We start from the raw sequence: 21,625 nt of genomic DNA, 5'->3' as shown, positions 1-21,625 counted from the left end.
CTGTCTCCTAGGCAGCTAGTGCTGCTCAGTCTTGAATTTAAGTATTCAGACTGAGAGGTTTTTGTTTTGTTTTGTTTTATTTAACACTGACAAACTAAAGTTTCTTTATTTTAAAAAATCTTGGGGGCGGCTAGGCGGTTCAGTGGATAAAGCACTGGCCCTGGATTCAGGAGTACCTGAGTTCAAATCCAGCCTCAGACACTTGACACTTACTAGCTGTGTGACCCTGGGCAAGTCACTTAACCCCCATTGCCCCTCAAAAAACAAAACAAAACAAACAAACAAAAAATTTTAAGGCTTGAATGTTGGCAGACAAGTCTATACATGGTTACAAACTGGGAAAAGAGGCACCCTGGGTCTTAGGCCACCTTTGGGTAGGAATGCAAGGCAGTGGGAGGAGGTAGAGGATGAGACAAAAGTTTGAGCACTGCTCACTTCTTAGACAGTTTTACTTGTTTGTGCTTGGGTGGTACCCACTTGAGACAAATGGAGGTCACTGTTATGGGTGACTTCTTATACTCCATGCTCTTAAAGTACTCTTCCACAAGCTTGAGGATAGCACAAATTATATGCTGCCCTTTCTGGTACTTCACCATGTTGAGTGACTGCGAGTCATTTTATGTAATGCTGGTCATCTGACTGATGTCTTTGATGGAAAGTGTTCTCCAGAAGTCCCTCAGGATCTCCAGCAGTACCCAGGACTAGGAACTATGACAGCTTAGTGTGCCCAGATCTGACAGTGGCTTCTCTGGAGACACCACTGTGCTCTCCACCTTCTATAATTCATAACTGAAGGCAACGGGGAAACTGCCATAGCCCTAGCACTGATGGAGGCAGGGAATGTCAGGATACAGGCCACATTATTCTGATCTGGGGACTCCTTCTCCTAAGAGAAGTAGCCCACTATATCTGTACACCTCAGTCAAAATGTAGAAAATAAATGGTTCCACATCCCTGGTTCCACAGGGTCTTGTGGTCCAGGAAGAACTTGACCAATAGACAGAGATTCTGGCAATAAATCTTATGGTCTTTGCCATCTATCTCCTACACCAAGATGCTATTCTTTCTGTAGTTTTCCTTGCCAGGTGACTCTCTCTACTGGCATTGCCCCAAATGGAAATGATAGTTCTTCTCAAACTTCATGTACTTCAGGCAGTATTCACAAAGCCAAACCTTGAGTTGTTTTCCATAGTCTTCTGGAAATGGGGAGAAGTATCAGGCATCAATCTCATAGTTCCCAACATAAATCTTGTCCATATGCTATTGTGGGATCTATCTCTGCACAGGTCTTCTGAATATGGTTGATCTCATCATACTTGCATTTCTGGTTGTGGGTGATATTGTACTCAGGCTGAATTTGAATTAAAAAGTCAAATTCTGAAGGCCAAGAAGGAAAAGAATGCTCTTATCTGCTCAATTGAATTTTACCAGTTTGTGTGTATAACTCAAGGCATCTCAGGGGCACCTATCACTTTTCAAATGCTAAGGGAGAAAATAGTTATAGCTACATTAACTACCTGTAAGTGTTGATATACCTTGATGACATCCTTGTCTTTTGAAAGACATTGGGAGGACATAGAAAAAGCTGATGAAAGTGTTGGATCACTTAGAGAAAATTGGTCTGAAGTTATCCATAGATAAATGTCAGTCTTCTAAAGAACTTCTGAAATTGGAGAACTTTTCTAGAATTTGGTGGTTTTTATCACCCATTTTAAGAACTATGCTCCCACCGCTAAACTACTAAATGATCTCATTAATGTGTATGTAGTTAAAGAAACTTAGAAGCAGAAGGACAAGTGTGTGTGGTTCAGAGCTATAGACTTCTACCAGACAGTGTGCCAGAAACATGTAGGATTTTTTTTTGGTTGAACCAACCTTTTTCCCCAGTCCTCTGGCAGTTAGAGCAAATAGCTGATGAAGGACAGGGACCACATGACCTGGCAACAATATGCTTCCTTTTGCAATCTCCTCCCACCACACTTGATGGAGGCAAAACTGTGTAAATGGGCATCCACTTGTCCTACTGGGCAATGCCACCATAAGCTCTTTCAAGATTAATTGACTAGATAGAGATCACTGCGAGGTGCAAAATGGATAATTTTGATTACATTTAAAAGGCTCTGTACAAATAAAATCAATGTAGCAAAGATTAGAAGGAAAACAGAAAATTGGAAGAAATTTTTATAGTTTTCTCAAATAAAAGTCTCTTATTTCAAATATATAAAGAACTTTGTCCAGTTAAATAAGAATATGGGTGACTCCCCCATTGATAAATGGTCAAAGGCTATGAACAGGCAGTTTTTAAATAAAGAAATCAAAACTATGTATAGTGTTAAGGGCTAAAATTCTAGCTAAACTGTCTAAAATATCTAATGAGTGGTCGCCAATAAATTATAAACTTTAGCAAGAGTTAGACTTTTAAGCATTTATTAAGGAGAATAAGAATTTGGTAAAGAGAGAGAAAAAGGCCTAGATTCCTATCTATTAAAGGGAGAGCACATTTCTAGCTCCGCTCTCCACCAGAGTCCAGAGGAAAGAGAGCGAGACTGAGCGCCAGTCTCTTCCTTCCTCCTCCCACTAGTCCGCATCACTTCCTGACTCCTGGTCTTGCCCTCAAAGACCTTCCCTTCATGGGCAGAACTCTTCTACAGTAAGTATCCAGCAGGTGGCGTTATTCCAATCGTTACAGTCCCCCCCTGTTGTTCCTCAAGAAACAAAATGTTTCCTTGACGGAACAGTAAAAAGAATATAATAACTATTGCTAACTAATAATATGTGAACAACAATATAGAAAAGGAAGAGGAAAGTTTTGTCCAGAGGGGCGATTTTTTGTCCTCATGAACCGACGCTTTGACATTAGTCTTGCAAAGGGAGGGCCTCTGCAGAGAATACATGTTACAGATGGTGTATATTATAACAGAAAGAGAAAAAAAAAACAACAAAAACAAATCAAAACTGTTCATTTAAAGTCTCTGAAAGTCTTTTCTCAGATGTCCTCTAGGTGTAGTCGTGGAATGGAAGTCTTTTCAGGGGTTGAGGTATGGATGCTGGTAATCAGCCAGGAAATTTCCTACAAAATTGAGCTTAACACAACTTTAAAATAGCTTTGTCAATAATCAAATCAAACAATGAAAGTTCTCAAAAACATGTCTAAGGGAATACAGAATCTTAGTTGTTAACACGTGAAACATACAATAAAACAAAAATTGAACCATTCTTTAAAATTATATTATTATTATAGTCCCCCCCTTCTGGAGAGTAATTGAGAAGACAATTGCTGCGATATTAATTTTTTAAAAATAATTTTTATCTTTGTTTTATCACTTTTTGCATCATCTGCCTAATTATCCTCATGCCATTATGAGAAATTAAAAAATCTAATATAATTGGTAACAGGTGTCAAGGCCAAATTCAACACTGTATTTATCATGACACCTGAGATAATTATGGGGGTTACCATAAAAGAACAGAGAAATGATGGGATATGAGCATTCCCACACTTGAGCAATATGTACTGCCCATACAGTATCTCAGGCTTAAAATAGGTGGATGGAATATATGTCCATGCCACCGAACATATTGGAAGAAACTGAGTCAGACTTAATCAGATGCATGGGATTGAGATGTCCATGGCATCAGGCATATAGGAGGGAGCATAGAAGCCAGGTGTAGGAGTGAGATGGGTGGGATGAATACTTCCAGCCATCTGTACAATATTGTGGGGAAAAATAAAATAAAATATTAAACCAAGAGAATTCAACCTCAACATTTGTCAAAAGCCATTCTCTCGGCCATACCTTGACTTCATGCATGTCTCCCCTCATGTGACAGTTCAGTGTCTGCTCTTGCATGTATTCCTCTTGTGATTGGATGGCACCTTGGCCAACTGGCATCTGATAACTCAGAATAAAGGCAATTAATATCTTAAATGATAAGTTCCCATAATCCAAGTCTCATATGGATTTAAAAATTGAGGATAATAAATGATTGCAAAAAATGTGAATACATCTTGACTCAGAACACAATATATAATTATGCAACAATTTCAAATAATACCCCTTTTTTTTAAACTTAGTATACAATTACTTTTTGAAAAATCTGAACATATTTAAATACAAGTTAAAGCACAACACAATCCCAAAGAAAACTTTTACAAATGTTCCCCTCTTTTTTTTTTTTTTTTTTTGGAATATGCTTATCAAAAATAATACTTCTAGAATCAATTTACACTTGCCATGGCAACCAATTTGCCAGGGAAATGCTTTAAAGAGTTTGATCAAATAATCAGTTGAGAAAAATAACAAAAACAAATAACTCAGAATATGGGAGCACAATACTCCTAGAATTAACATTGTATTATGAAATCAAAACCATCTTGCAATGTTTCAAAATTAGAGATGAATAAATAGAAAAAAAATACACATGGAACAATAAAAGACAATGAAATTCAAACTAGGGAAATCTAAATGAATATGAACTTAATATTAATAAGAGTATTATAAAATATAAACTTGATCACATGACTATAAAAAACTTTTACAGATATTCTCCTTGTTTTAGAAACTAAGTATAAGACCCAATCTCAAAAGCATGAAAATCTCTATGAAAATAAACCCATTACCATTAATTTCAAAATGTAGATGTAATAGCATAGAAATCCTATGTAACCTCTGAACTGATACTATTACTCTGAGTGAATTCAGAACACTTTTGATTCCGATATCTAAAATCCCCAATACTCATATCAATACCTTGCTGCTTACTTCTACATTTCTGTAAAATATATACCCTTCCATGGCAAAAGAGGCAGAGTCTTGAACTATGTTGATTGTCATTCTTATTCAGCTTAAGTTTTTCTTCTTTAACCCCTCTATATTGTCTGTCAGTCTTTTCACCATACAAATGCTTTATAAGATTACTAATTAAAGACAAAAGCAGGTTAGCAAAATTATGAACAAAACAAGCATATCTGGAATTTAAAGGGCTTTCTAAGGTTGTCTCAGAAGCACAGCCAGGCTGGGAAAGGGCTGAGCCTGAAGCTGCAAATGTAGTTAGAGAAAGTTGAGCATGCGCATCAGTTCTCTGGACTTCCCAGGCAGGGGAAGCAATGGGCTTGGCCATGGGAGGAGTAGAGGGTGGGGTTTGGAGAGGAGGGGAGGGACCAGCGCAATTTGAATCAGACTTGATTTTGAACTCAGGCCTGGATTCCTCTTCCCCCACTTTGCCTCCAGGCGCTAGGGGATTAAAAGCTACTAGAGGGTGGGTCATTGCCTCCAGGCATGCAAAATTAGAGCAACAATTACTGTTAGAACTGGGAAAAGCTGCGGGAATCTCTTCAGGTTTCTCTGAAAAAGCATGGTTGGGAGAGGGAGAGATATTTCCTTGTGTGAGTAAGTTGCTGGCTCTTTTAACAAAAATAAAAAGAAAAATAGAAAATCCACAAAAACAAAGCATTAACATGATCTTATCTCCCATTTGTCTGGTTAAACAGACTAAAATCAAAAATAGGGTAATTAGGGAGTTTAAAAGGTCCATTCGAAAAATTTAAAGGGAAAACACAGCCAGTGCGCCAGTACTTAGCAGTTTAAAGGGTAGGGGAAATTTCTTACCCAACCAGAAGATCAGAAGACAGGTTTAGCTTTCCTCTTCGTGGTCAGCCATCTGTTAAGGGCTAAAATTCTAGCTAAACTGTCTAAAATATCTAATGAGTGGTCGCCAATAAATTATAAACTTTAGCAAGAGTTAGACTTTTAAGCATTTATTAAGGAGAATAAGAATTTGGTAAAGAGAGAGAAAAAGGCCTAGATTCCTATCTATTAAAGGGAGAGCACATTTCTAGCTCCGCTCTCCACCAGAGTCCAGAGGAAAGAGAGCGAGACTGAGCGCCAGTCTCTTCCTTCCTCCTCCCACTAGTCCGCGTCACTTCCTGACTCCTGGTCTTGCCCTCAAAGACCTTCCCTTCATGGGCAGAACTCTTCTACAGTAAGTATCCAGCAGGTGGCGTTATTCCAATCGTTACAATAGTCATATAAAGAAATGCTCTAAATCACTGTTTATTAGAGAAATGCAAATTAAAACAACTTTGCAATATCATCTATTAGAGTGGCTAAAATGATAGAAGGGGAAAGCAACAAGTATTAGAGGGGGCGTGGAAAAATTGGAACACTAATTCACCACTGGTGGAATTGTAAACTGATCCAATCATTTTGGAGAACAATCTGAAATTATTCCCAAAGAATTATAAAACTGTGCATACTATTTGACCCAGAAATACCTCTATTAGGTCTGTTTCCCAAAGTAATTGGAGAAAAAGGAAAATAACCTTTATGCTCTAAAATATTTATGGCAGCTCTCTTTGTGGTAGCAAAGGACTAGAAATTGAGGGGCTGCCTATCAGTTGGGGAATGGCTAAACAAATTGTGGTATATGATTGTGATAGAATACTACTCTATTATAAGAAATGATGGGCTGGTTCATTTTTAGAAAAAACATGGAAATGATTATATGAAATAATGAAGAGTGAAATGAGCAGAACTAAGAAAAAGTTCATAGTAACAGCAATATTTTTCTAAGAACAACTTTGAATGACTAAGTCATTTTGAGTATTATAAATACTCAAATCAACTACAAAGGACCTATGAAAGAAGATGCTCTCCATATCCAAAGAAATAACTGATAAACACAAGTATGTAGAGTATGGTTTTACATACACATATATATATATACACACACACACACACACATATACATATTTGTGTCTAATGATAACCTTCTCTAAGGAGGGTTGGGAAGGGAGGGAGAAAAAAATTTAAAGTGCACAGCAGAGAACAGAAGAAAACTTAGAAGGAAGCACAGATAAGCAGGGTACTTTTGAAAATATTTATTACATAGTTTTTCCAAAAAACAAACAGTACGAAATGGAAATTCATGGTTTCATATTTAATCCTTTTTATGTTATTCTGTGTACATGGAAATGTTCTTATAAAAATCCTTTTTCATTTAAGTTCAAAATGAATAAAAAATTTTAAAAAGATTTATTTACTACTAACTTTGTTCTTAGCACTATGCTAGGTGTTATAGAATGTACAAAATAAGCAAAACAATTCAAGGTTCCTATTTTTTTTAATAAATAAAAGTGTTTTATTATTTTCTAGTAACATATAAGGATAGTTTCCAGCATTTGCCTTCATAGGATCCTCAGTTCCAAATTTTTCTCCCCCTTCCCCAAGATGGAAAGCAATCTGATATAGGTTATATATGTGCAATCACATTAAGCATATTTCTGCATTGGTCATCTATCTTGTGAAAGAAGAATCAGAGCACAAGGGAGAAACCTCAAAAAAGAAGGGAAAAAAACCTAGCCCAAAAGTAGAAACAGTATGGTTCAATCAGCACTCATAATCCACAGTTCTTTTTTCTGGATGTTGAGAACACTCTCTATAATGAGTTCTTTGAAATTGCCCTGGACATGGGGCGGCTAGGTGGCACAGTAGATAAAGCACCGGCCCTGGATTCAGGAGGACCTGAGTTCAAATCCGGCCTCAGACACTTGACACTTACTAGCTGTGTGACCCTGGGCAAGTCACTTAACCCCCACTGCCCAGCAAAAACCAAACAAAAAAAAAAAAAAAAGAAATTGCCCTGGACCGTCGCACTGCTGAGAGGAGCCAAGTCCATTACCATTGTTCATCACATGATGTTGCTGCCACTATGTACAATGTTCTCCTGGCTCTACGCCTCTCGGTCAGTATCAGTTCATGTAAGTCCTTCCAGGTTTCTCTAAACTCTTCCCGCTCATCGCTTCCTACAGCACAGCAGCACTCAAGATTCCTATTCTTCACGAAATTACAGTCTATGCTGGGGAGATAATACAGAAACACATAAACAATAGAAAACAATACAAGATTCAAATAATATAATTAAATATGACAATATGTGTCACAAACAAAATGTAAAGGTCACAGAAAGGAGAGATTAATGAGAGTTGGAATAGTCAGCAAAGTCTGCATAGAAGATGCTTTTTGTCACTCATTCAAGTCATACAAGAATGTACCACTGATCAATGCAGAAAAATAATAAAAGAGAATTTATTTTCCATGAGATGATTTCTAATAATTTCTCCTTCAGATTAGATGAAATTAGAGAAGAAATCTAGGAGTTCCAAAATCTGAAAAGGGAGAAGTTGAAGAAAATGAAGTGATTGAAAACCCTCACTTGATGCAAACTCCAGAAATTATAAATAAAAATGAAATTGATGTCAAAAACAATAATGATGTCTCAAATTATTTTAGAAAAAAAAGATGGGCATATCGAGACTAGAATTTCAGAAGGTGTTTTTTTAGTTTGTTGACATGAATACAACTAGTAGATCAATATACCAAAATAGAAATCCAAAAAAGTTTTGCATTTGCTATCACTAACATGAACCAATGTGTTCTCCCACAATATTTGACAGAAATAGCAAAAAAAGAACCCACACCTATTTCAGGATTTGCACCAAACATTATATGAAACAGCTGTTGCCACAGTAAAAATGAGAGTAAGTGCCATCCAGGAATGCTTCTAAGGACAGGAATCAAACATCATCATAGCAGAATGATGATGAAAGAACAGAAGATCTGCAGGAAGACTTTAAAGGATTATATCAATCCCCAGCTAGTATACACAGTGGAAAACTGGAGTGCCATATTGCTCAATTAAAGACAACAAAAAAGAAAAATGTGGAACAGAATCCAAGGGGGGAAAGCATATCAGAAATCCTAAAATCAAAAGTCAAAAGGTTACAGTGATACAAAGAACTCAGAGAACAAAACAAGCAATTCAACATCAAACAAAAATGTTACTGCAGAATCTTGAAAAGCAAAGAAATTAGATAAGAGAAAAAACCTCCAAAGGAGGAAGATGGAAAATTCCTTGTCTTCCATATGGTCACAAGAAATCCAATGCAATAAAAAAGCAAGTTGGAGCCAATGAGAAATAGAAAATTTGTATATCATCAATATAACAGACAACAGGATTATGCCAAGGGAGGTGACTGAAATTCTATCCTCTGTGAAAAATGGGTAAATAGTCAGACTTAATAAATTCATAGTTATGGGCTTAAATGCTATACAATGGAGCAGCAATAATTATCAGGAAAACACTCTGTCATCTTCCTTGCAGACAGCAAATATGATGCCATTGGTTTGGTGTTGTTTTTTTTTAACAGAAATCACAACATATTTACTACCAAAAGTTGAGAACACAAAATAATCCCCAAATATAGGCCATTTGTGTGTATATGTATTTTTATGAAGAATTAACAGCTTGCATTACAAACAAAAATATATAAACACTTACAAGAAAATTATATTTTGGAGGAGCAACAAAAAAGGTGTGCCAAAAAGTATCAGGGATATAAAGAACAATATTATTGATTTGGTAATAATTGGGGGAAAAAAAACAAAAAGCGCTGCTACATCTAGACTGTTTATTGATTAATGCAAAATCTGGGACTCTATCCTGTACTCATGATTTGTTCTTGAACTGATATAAAATAGCCCCAAGACTAGTGAGAATGCCATACTATTTGATGTCCAAATGGAAAACAGTTCTTCATTTAAAATATGTCATAATCATAACAACAAGTACAATTTCTATAAAATATGGCATTTTTCTAGGAGAGACAGTTCATGCCCATTGTGGTTCTCCTTCCCCTGAATCTATTATCATATCTCCTAAGTAGTACGAAATATGGCTTCCAAATTAAAGAGAGAGTGACATTAAGACATATAAAAAATAATTATTAATTATTCTGGAAAATTATGGAACTGGTCTTATGAAAAATTATAGGTTTAGAAAAATTATCATTGGGCTGTAAGTCCTGCCGCGGTCACCATTGAAATGTAGAAATATTTTAACTGACTAGCCTAATTTGGGGGGACTAAACTGACTGGGGTACTTAATCTGGGACTGTTGACTGTTTGGTTATCTGACTGCTATTAATTTAATATGGGCCATTTATAAAGTTCCACCACACTGCTCCACTCCCAAAATTGATAAGCAAAAGATTAAGAAGCCTCTTAACTAAATAATCAAAGCAGAGTTTATTTATGAGATACTATTTCAACATAAAAATACAGGGAAATAAAATGTACAACCTGACTACATTGTGGCATCTTTTTCCACCTGCTGCCCCTGGAACTTTTTTAATACAATAAGGACAGTAGCCACCTCTTGCCTTAGGGTATGTTCCACTTTCACTACTCAGGTCCTTTATTCTAACTCCGAGCCTGTACCCCGTGCTGACTGAGCCTGTACCCTGTGCTGACCGCTTCTGTGCTCTCTGCTGACTCCTGTTCTGTCTGTCTGCTCTGTCAGTCTGCCCTCTGCCTTCTTTGCTGCCCCCATTCTTCTAATCTTATCAGCCTCCTCTCTGTTCTTCAAATCTTGTCAGTCCCCTCAATTTTGTCCTTCGGCCTCTCTTTTCTCTGTTCCCATTCCTTCTCCTCTGCCGGCCTCCTAACCTCGTCTTTAGGCCTCCCCTCTAATCTAACTACCAGGTCTATATATATCTTACTTCTATTCACTCAAATCTCTGGGTTTTTTGCACCCCCATGCACACCAAGCTAATCTGCCAGCCAGGGCTGCGGCTGGTGCCGGGGTGGGGGGGCACTTGATCCTCCCTTGCATACCACACCCAGGGCTCCAGGGGCCTGTGTCCCAGCTGCGCACCTGGGACCTCAGCACAGGCTATGACAGAGCCCAGCCTGGACAAGCCTGGGATCTCTCGGATAGATCCTCTCAGGGTGGAGGGAGCTGGGGCTCCCTCCCCGCAGCTGTATGACCTGGCGTCTTGTACAGACCACGGGGATTTTTGGCTCAGCTGAAGCAGAGGCAGAGGGGCACCAGCACCTCCCACACAGAAGACACCCTGAGGGCTTAAGGCTTTCTAATCTCAGCCCAAAGGTAGGGTCCCCAAATCAAAATAAATTTCCACAGACATAATATTAAGCACTTGATGTGCAAGGGTGACAAGTCATATGAGTCTCCTGAAATACAATAAGCAGTTCCTTCATCTAGTGGAATCTTTCTACAATGATATCAAAATGTCATAGGGGGAAGCTAGGTGGCACAGTGGATAAAGCACTGGCCTTGGACTCAGGAGGACCTGAGTTCAAATCCAGCCTCAGACATTTGACACTTACTAGCTGTGTGACCCTGGGCAAGTCACTTAACCCTCATTGCCCCACCAAAAAAAATGCCATATGGATGCAATAAGTATAAAATATATGCCAAGGAAAGATAGAAGCTGAATGATTTGATATTGAAGCTGGATGTCAACTTGAAAAGATGAATGAAGTAGATACCTACAGATATCATTGTCTACTCGGGCAAGAAACATTAAACATAAAGATATCAAGGAAAAGCTTATGGCTGTTGTGGGAAAACTTTATTGCATTGTTCGAACCTACCCCTGCATGGCTGAGAGACTAGACCTGTTGCTTTGAGACCAATTAATGCTTATCTCAGGCCATCCAGGTTATGTTGACCCCCCCCAAAACTTCCAGGCGATACAAAGATTGATGGAATATGTAAGGAGTTTCCTTCCATTATAGATCTCAAAATAACATAAATGGCTTATATGAAAACTGACTTTATGCTGGCCAATCAAATAACTTTCCTCAGTCCTTTGACCTCTATAGAGCATAAAACCTCACTAAAGCTTGGGGGAACAGGGCACCTTTTTTTTGCTTTCCCCTCTGCCAGATGACTAAATAAACCTTCAAAAAAATGTTTTTTCAGTTCTGGGTTTGTCCTCAACCAACAATTTTGTTGTTAGAAGTGGGATCTCTGATGGTTGACATGAGAAGCCTGAAGGCTCACCTGGAACATGAATGTTAAGTAAGTTTCCATGTTCTCAGGGTCAAGGGGGGGCCAGAACTGACCTATAGAGGATCACTCTTCATGTCAATAACCTGGTGAGTAACCTTAGGATTTGAGTGGAACACAGTCAAAGCTAGGGGTAGTGTGACACCTTGACCCCAGGAAATTACTCAGGGTAGGTTAGAACTAGCATAGGTACCTTTAAATTAGTAGTCCTCTTGGACTGATCACCCAAGGGTAGCACTGCCATCAGTGAAATTCAGCTCATTGTTCAGCAGATCTCTCTTTCTTTATCATTCTCTTTCACTCTCTCTCCCTCCTCAATAGTTTTGTGACATTTACAGATAAATTAGATACCTGGTCTGATCTCTTACTATGTACTGGTGGCATCCACCTTGATATCCTTGTGAATATGGCACTGTGATCTAGGATTCAAATACCAGGGACACCAGTTGAACCATATGAACTGCTGGGAGGGAGTCCTTTATTAGGTATTTTTTGTTGTGTCTTGTCTTGTCCTGATATTTAGTTCATTGAGTGATCCTGATGAACCAATTCTCTAACATCAGACCTGTACCTGTTCACTTAGAATGACCCAAGATTAATGAGGGAGCTCAAATATACTATTGACCAGGGTTGGGCTTTACAGGTCAAACACTCATAACCCAAAAGTAGGGAATCCATTTTTCTCTACCTCCACCTTTTCTACAACCTTCTCAGGAAAGCCTTTGTCCTGTGTTGTGTCTAGTGTTGTTCATAGATTTTCCTACCTTGGACATTTCTAAGGGGAAAACCCAGCTGAAACATAAATACTGCTGAAAAATCAAAACAAAAAAAAATGTAGAAAGGAAGCTTAGAATGGTGGGGAGGATTAATGAAGTTTCATATTTAAAACAATTATCTTGGCTTTCTATAATCTAATGAGAAACTTTCTTTCTTGATTAGCAGGGACTTACGCTGATCATTTGATCAGACTTTCAACAGAATATAAGGTTTTGGAATAGGCATAGAAGGGAAAAAAATTTCAAGATATTTTCTGTCATTAGGTTGCCACAAGGCAAGGGGATGGTCTTGCCCAACATTAGGTTGTTACAAGGCAAGGGGATCCATATGGGATCAACACAGAGTAAACCCTTGATGGATCCCACTTAGGCAAGCTGTTAAAAGCTTGGGACAAGGAGAAACTGCCCATTCAACCAAGAATGTTCAAAACTCAAGTGGTAAAGCTCAATTATGACTGGAATGAATACTTAGAAGCAAATGTGGCCAGATAAATATGAGACTTTTGAATTCAAACTATTAAGTATTTTGTGTAATTTTAAGTATGTTGTATACAATGGCCAGGAGCAGCTAGATGGCTCAGTGGATAGACACTGGGGCTAGAGTCAGGAAGACCTGAGTTCAAATCTAGCCTCAGACACTTACTAGCTGTGTGACCCCGGACAAGTTAACCTCAGTTTGCCTTAATCCACTGAAAAAAGAAATGACACACCACTATAGTATCTTTGCCAAGAAAACCTCATGGATAGTATAGTCTGTGGGGTCATGAAGAGTCAGACATGACTGAACAACAACAGCAAACTACGGTGATGGGCTTAGAAACCACATGAATAAGAATTTAAATTGTAATTGCTTTAAAAGTACTCCATACTGTTTTTGAATGTGATTACCATAGAATGCCAAATTGATAAATGGACAAAATGATTTTCTATGCATTTCCAGAAATGCAATCAATTGAATTGGTCCTATTTGACTAGCAATAAGTTTTGTGTTGTGTTTTTAAAATCCATAAGATTGTTTATGTTATTGTTAGGCTTCTAATTTTACTTACATTGTGATTTTGGGGAAATCACTGTATAAGAAAAGCTATTCATTTGAAAAATGATTCCCAGAGGTTAATGCAACTGTATCATTGGAAAATTAATTCTTCTTTTGATAGAGATTGTTGTCATTATGATGAAAACAAACCGTCAAATATATAATTGGGTATACTTTGCTTTAAAATTAGTAATAATAATTACTTAGGGTTCGGGAAAGCACCAGAGACTTTGTAAATATATGTGAAATTCTTTGGGGATTTACCAAGTTCCTGAGGACCTTCTATTTGGGCAACATCAGCCTTGCTGAAAGAATGTTGTGAAGATCTAAAATAATAAAGCAATTTAGCGAGAAACTAGGATCTCTCACAGCTGAAGGAAAGGGGCTTACATGTTTACTTTATAAAGAGTGATTTTTATCTAATAGAAAATTATGAAGGTGCACCTGGAATAGTGTTTATTGAAGTTATATCTTTGAACCAATTTATTAGCAACAAATCCCAGATTTAAAGATTTTATTTTTGCCTGAGGGATTAATATGCAATACCTTCCAATATAGATATCTGTCAGCCTAGAAGTTTATACAGTAAATAAGTAGTATTTTTCTGGGTTTTGAGTGAACTATCATGTATTCACCCTATGTGTGTAACTCTAGAATGTAGTTATTATTTTCTTAATTTCTAATGACTGATTTCTACTCTATAATGGATTTAAACCAGAAAGGATGAATAAGATAAGGCTTATATGTGCTTATTATTAACTTACTGCAACGACATGAAAAAAGTAATGATAATAAGTGTATCTAGCCCAAAGCTATGACTAGTGAAACTTTCAATTTGATATTGCTCTGAGTTTTTATGTCAGGTATGAGTGTCTGAATTGTCATTAAACCAACAATCCACCATTTAAAGGAAATTCCATATGCTGCTCAAAGGGAGTGTGATCTGAGAACTGCTATAAGTAGATGTCTATGCCTGGGAAGATTGAGAGGATCCTCTTGACTCAGTTTCCCCATTATGTTATTTCCTTTCTGAACAGTAAATTTTACCACATGGTTAATTCTGAGTCTAGCTATGATACCCTGTGAACAATGTGAAACTTTGCTGCATGATTGTTTTTCCAAAACAAGGTTATCTATGACTCTTACCTGAAATCAAACAGAGACAAAGAAACTTTATCCTGTTATGCTTATGTCAGGTTAGTTTAGGCTCCTGAAGGGATGGTCCTGATAATATTATAACCATGTTTCTCCTTTTTCCTTTTATAGCAATTTTCTATAATCAGAGCAGGTGAACTATAAATGTGTTTGTATATGTATACACACACCTATGTATATATAATATGCACATACATGTGTATGTGTATACATACACATCTTGTATATATGTATATAAGCAAATATATATATTGTGCATGTGTAGGTGTGTACACACACATATATTTATATCTTGTGTGTGTTTATCTTATTAAAATACTAAAAAAATCTCCGAGTTACTATAATAGGATGTAAGTATGAAAGACCTTACTATTTTTAATTTGATTATTCTGATTTGTGTCAGGAATAGTTATATTTTAATGTGTAAGATTAAATCCTTAAAGTATCTCATTCTTTCTGAATGATTTGAGAATAATACATATGCTGAAAAGGGAAGTAGGAAAAAGACATAATGTGATAAAAATATAAAAGTTTTAAGTTTCAAATTTTATGGAAAGTTTTAAACGTTAATGGAATAGTAAACTTCTCTTTGAGAAAGCAACAAGATTATTTTTCCAAGAATTAAAATAGATATAGATATGTCATTGACTTTCAAGTGTTTCCATTAAGAACAATGGCAAAAGGATAAGTATAAACTATTAAGAACAATGACAAAAAGGATAAGTATAAAGTATTAGTTTCATAAGGTTTGGACTAGTTTTCACCATGTGAACTAGTTACCAGAAAACCATATTTAAGAGTAACACCCCTCTGGAACTGTTTGGGAATAAAACCTATTCTAGAATTTCCAAAGGAAAATGTTTCCAAGGATCAAACAGCCACATGGAACACTTAAGACCCGAGATGAAATAAACTGATTGATTGTAGTTTAATCTGTAACCTGACTTAGTTTACCTAAAGAGTCTGTTTAACTGTTTAATTTTTAGAGCATGTGTGAAATTATGACCCTTCTTAACTAAATTTGCTCAATATTTATGACATTGAAGGAAGTATGAGATTATGAATCTGTCATTTTTTAAAACCTTTTTGGGGTAATACTCATGACCAAATGTATGGGAAATCTCCCTGTATTTGTATAGTACTTTTGTTTCCTGGTGCAAATATAAGTCCTCTGACTTACAGTCCCTGTTGCTTATGATTATGAGTGGCCACCAGTCTATACTCTATCACTCCTTAAAGGAATTCTATCAAGTTCTTGATAAGATGGCCAGGAAGGGGAAGCCTCCATTGACTTAGGTTATTTTTGATGAACTTCCTTTGAAACCTTAATATAGTCATCTGCTTCTATAATTGTGCTTCCACTAGTATAGGAATGTTGGGTTTTTAAAAAGTCAAAAGTGGGGAACTGTAGGGAAACTTTATTGCTTGGGTACCAAGATTGTAACACCACAAATCAAATTTTGGAGTGGCAGAGCCAACAAAAGGTCAGGCAGAGACTTTTTTTGGCCTAAGAAAATTTAGGAGGTTCACAGGATAGTTCTACAATACTAGGGTAAAGGCCTATCTGGAGTGTATAGACGTAGCAGCTGCAGCAGCAACAGCAGCTTCAGGAACTCTCAGCCCAGGATCAGTAAGGGAGTTGGACAACTTGTCAGAAAGTGATTACAGGGGACCCTTTTCTGGTATTGGATACCACTGGCACTGATCAGCAACTCCATCACTCATACATAGTTCTGGATCAAAGTTCCATGGCAGAGAGAAACACTTATGGTGAGTCACAAGGGATCAGGGGCCCTGGTCACAGTGTTAGTACTTTTGGCTATAGGGAAACTGGTGTCCTTCATGGGTAAAGACCAGAGCAGACAAGGAGAGCAGTGACTATACCTCTCCCCATGTTATAGCACCTTAGAAGCACTGAAAACTTGCAGACCCCCCTAGAACTAGCTCTGAAAACAGCAGCATGAAAAAGCCTGAAGCTGGGGACAGTGCCGCCCCATCCATAGGTAAGCAGGGCTTAACTTTAACATAAAGTTCAAAGTCAAGAAATAGGCAGGGAAAATAAGCAAATGACAACAACAACAAACTGGAGGTAGGGCAGACCAAGACACAAACTCAGAAAAAGACAATAATGTAAAAACAGGTACAACCAAAGCCTCAAAGAAAATATGATATTTGGACTCAAGCCTGACAAGAATTCCTGGAAGAGGTAAAGAAAGAGATGAGAATGGTAGAGGGAAAAGAAATGAGAGTAATGAAAGAAAGTCACAAAACAGGGTTAACAGGTTGTTATAAGAGACACAAAATTATAGAAAAAATAATATCTTAAAAAACAGAATTGACCTAATGGTAAAAGAGGCACAAAAATTTACTGAAGAATAGAACTCCTTAAAAAGCAGAATTGGCTAAATGGAAAAGGAGGTTAAAAAAGCTCACTGAAGAAAATAATTCCTTAAAAATTAGAATTGAGGGGCAGCTAGGTGGCGCAGTGGATAGAGCACCAGCCCTGGATTCAGGAGGACCTGAGTTCAAATCCGACCTCAGACACTTGACACTTACTGGCTGTGTGACCCTGGGCAAGTCACTTAACCCCAATTGCCTCACCAAAAAAAAAAAAATTAGAATTGAGCAACTGGAAGCTAATGACATTACGAGACATAGAAAACAATTTTTCAAAGTCAAAAGAATGAAAAAAACAAAAGAAAATATGAAATATCTCATTGGAAAGACAATTGATGTAGAAAATAGATTGAGGAGAGATAAGTAAGAATTAGTGGGCTACCAGAAAGCCATGATTTTTTTAAAAAGCCTATATATCATATTTCAAGAAATTATAAAGGAAAATTACCCTGGTATAATAAATCAAGAGGATAAAATAGAAATTGAAAGAATCTATTGATCAACTCCGTAAAGAGATCCCAAAATGAAAACTCCCAAGAATATTATAGTCAAATTACAGAACTCCCAGGTCAAAAGGAAAAGACTTCAAACAGCCAGAATGAAAAAATTTAAATATCACAGAGTCACAGTCAGGTCAATGAAGCTAGGTGGTGTGCAGTGGATAGAGTGTCAGGCCTGGAGTCAGGAAGACTCATCTTCTTGAGTTCAAATCTGTCATCACACATTTGCTACCTGTGTGACCATTGATAAGTTAATTAACTCTGTTCTCTCAGTTTCCTTGTATGTAAAATGAGCTGGAGAAAGAAATGGCAAACCATTACAGTATCTTTGCCAAGAAAACCTCAAATGGAGTCACAAAAAGTCTGACACAAGTGAAAATGACTGAACAACAACGTCAGTATTACACTAGATTTAGTAGTATCCATGTTAAAGAAGTGGAGGTCTTGGAATATGATGTTTTGAAAGGCAAAGGAGCTAGAATTACAATGATGAATAACCTACCCAGCAAAACAAAGTGTAGTTCTTCAGGGGAAGAAGTAGATATTTATTGAAATAGAAGACTTTCAAGCATTTAAATTTTTTTCCAAATCCTGGCAATCTATATTAGATAAACAATATAGAATCAGACGTTCTAGTCTAGAATATTCATAGTTTCTTGGGAGGGGGTTATAATAAACATTTTTATTTAAAGTTTTGAGTTCCAAATTCTATGTCTCTTTCCCTCTTTCACCTCTTCCTTCCCTGAGGTGATAAGCAATCAGATATAGGTCATACACATGTGATCATAAGTCATTAGTCATAAGAAAATTTGAATAAAAGAAAAAACATGAAAGGGAAAAATAGAATGCTTCAGTCCATGTTCAATCAATATCAGTTCTTATTTTGAGGTGGATAGTATGCTTCATCATTAGTCCTTTGGAATTGTTGTGGATCATTATATTGCTGAGAATAATTAGTTAATTCACAATTCTTCATCAAACAATATTGCTGTCACTGTGCACAATGTTCTCCTGGTTCTGTTTACTTCACTATATATCAGTTCATATAAGTCTTTCCAAGCTTTTCTGAAATCATATTCCCTCACAATCATATACCACAATTTGTTTAGCCATTCCCCAACTGACGGGCATTCCTTTGATTTCCTATTCTTAGCCACCACAAAAAAAAGAGCTGCTATAAATATTTTGTACAAATAGGTCTTTTTCCCTTTTGGGGGATATCTTTGGTATATAAACGTAGCAGTGGTATTGCTGGATCAAAGGGGATGCACAGTTTTATAGCCCTTTCATCATAGTTTCAAATTCCTCTACAGAATGGTTGGATCCATTCACAATTCCACCAACAGTGGATTAGCATCCCACATTTCCCACATCTCCTCCCAACATCCAATATTTCCCTTTTTTTGTCATATTTGCCACTCTGATAGATGTGAGATGATAGATACACCAGAGATGTTTTAATATGCATTTCTCTGATCAATAGTGACTTAGAGCATCTTTTCATTTGACTATAGATAGCTTTGATTTCTTTGCCTGAAAACTGCCTGTTCATATCCTTTGACCATTTATCAATCGGAGAATGACTTGTATTTTTGTAAATTTGACTCAGTTCTCTGTACATTTGAGAAATGAGGCCTTTATTAGAGATACTTGTTACAAAAGTTCTTTCCTACTTTTCTGTTTTCCTTATAAATTTGGTTGCATTGGTTTTGTTTGTGCAAAAGCTTTTTAATTTTATATAATCAAAATAATCTATTTTACATTTTGTATTGCTCTCTATATCTTCCTTGGTCTTAAATTCTACCCCTGAACAGAAACCTTATAGATAAATTATTCCATGCTCTCTTAATTTACTTATGGCATCACCCTTTATGTGTAAATCATGTACCCATTTTGACCTGATTTTAGTATACCATGTGAGATTTTGGTCTATATACCTAGTTTCTTGTTTTCCAGTTTTCCCAATAGTTTTTGTCAAATAATGGGGTTTTGTTCCAAAAGCTTGGATCTTTAGGTTTAATATATATTAGATTAGTGTAATTTGATCCACCTCTCTTTTTCTTAGCCAGTACCATATTGTTTTGATAATTACCACTTTATAATACAGTTTGAGATCTGGTACTGCTAAACTACCTTCCTTCACATTTTTTCATTGGTTCCCTTGATATCCTTGAGCTTTTGTTATTCCAGATGAATTTTGTTATCATTTTGTCTAGATCTATAAAGTATTTTTGATAGTATGATTGGTATGGCACTAAATAAATAAATTGATTTAGGTAGGATTGTCATTTTTGCTATATTCTCAGTCTACCCATGAGCAATTAATATTTTTCTAATTGTTTAGATCTGACTTTATTTATATGAAAAGTGTTTTATAGTTGTATTCATATAGTTCCTGGGTTTGTCTTGGCAGGTAGATTCCCAAGTATTTTATATTGTCTACAGTTATTTTAAATGGAATTTCTCTTTCTATCTGTTGCTGCTGGACTTTGTTGGTAATATATAGAAATGCTGATGATTTATGTGGGTTTATTTTGTATCATGCAACTTGGCTTAAGTTGTTAATTTCTAATAGTTTTTAGTTGATTCTCTTGGATTTTCTAAGTATAGCATCATATCATCTGCAAAGAGTGATAGTTTTGTTTCCTCATTGCCTATTCTAATTCCTTTAATTTATTTTTCTTCTCTTATTACTATAGCTAGCATTTCTAGTATAATATGAAATAATAGAGGCAATAATGGGCATCCTTGCTTCATCCTTGATCTTACTGGGAAGGCTTCTAGCTTATCCCTATTATAGATAATGGTCACTGATAGTTTTGGAAAAATATTACTTATCATTTTAAGGTGAGCTCCATTTATTCCTATGCTCTCTAGTGTTTTTCTTTCTTTTTTTTTTTTTTTTGCGGGGCAATGGAGGTTAAATGACTTGCCCAGGGTCACACAGCTAATAAGTGTCTGAGGCCAGATTTGAACTCAGGTACTCCTGAATCCAGGGCCGGTGCTTTATCCACTGCGCCACCTAGCCGCCCCCTCTCTAGTGTTTTTAATAGGAATGGGTGCTGTATTTTGTCAAAGGCTTTTTCTGCAACTATTGAGATAATCATATGATTTCTGTTGGTTTTGTCATTGATAGGGTCAATTGTGCTGGTAGTTTTCCTAAATATTGAACTAGCCCTCCACTCTTGGTATAAATCTCACCTGGTCATAGTGTATGATCCTTGTGATATATTGTGGTAATCTCTTTGCTATTATTTTATTTATAATTTTTGCTTCAATGTATTCTTTGTTGTTTGTTTGTTGTAGTGAGACAATTGGGGTTAAGTGACTTGCCCAGGGTCACACAGCTAGTAAATGTTAAGTGTCTGAGGCCAGATTTGAACTCAGGTACTCCTGACTCCAGGGCCGGTGCTCTATCCACTGTGCCACCTAGCCACCCCGCATCAATGTATTCTTGATGAAAAGACCAAACCTGAATAGAAAAGTTGACATTCAAACACAAGATTCAAGAGATACACAAAAAAGGTAAACATGAAGGAGAAATCACAAGAGAATTAATGGAGTTAAACTTTTACATTCCTATATGAAAAGATGATTCATACAACTTCTAAGAACTTTGTCATTATTAGGTCAGTTAAAAGGTGTTTACATAGACAGAGGGCTTGGGTGTGAGTTGATTATGTTGGAATGACCTTCCAAAACTGAAGCAGTGAGAAAGAGGGGTGCACTGAGAAAAGGGGGAAGGGAGAGGTAGAATGGGGGAAATTTTATCATATAAAAGAGTCATTAAAAGGAAAACTTTTACAGTGGAGGAGGAAATGGGGGGACAGTGGAGGATAATGCTTGAACCTCACTCACAGAATTGATTCAAGGGGGGAGAATATGTACAC

General features: G+C 36.7%; 1 pseudogene; it reads right to left on the bottom strand.

Moving 5' to 3' along the window:
* Positions 1–431: 431 nt before the first annotated feature.
* The window catches only part of LOC122754865, a 58,481-nt pseudogene continuing 37,287 nt past the window's right edge, over positions 432–21,625 (bottom strand).

This window comes from Dromiciops gliroides, chromosome 4 (assembly GCF_019393635.1).
Source record: "Dromiciops gliroides isolate mDroGli1 chromosome 4, mDroGli1.pri, whole genome shotgun sequence".
Lineage (NCBI taxonomy): Eukaryota > Metazoa > Chordata > Mammalia > Microbiotheria > Microbiotheriidae > Dromiciops > Dromiciops gliroides.
This window is presented reverse-complemented; position numbering and strand designations above follow the sequence as displayed.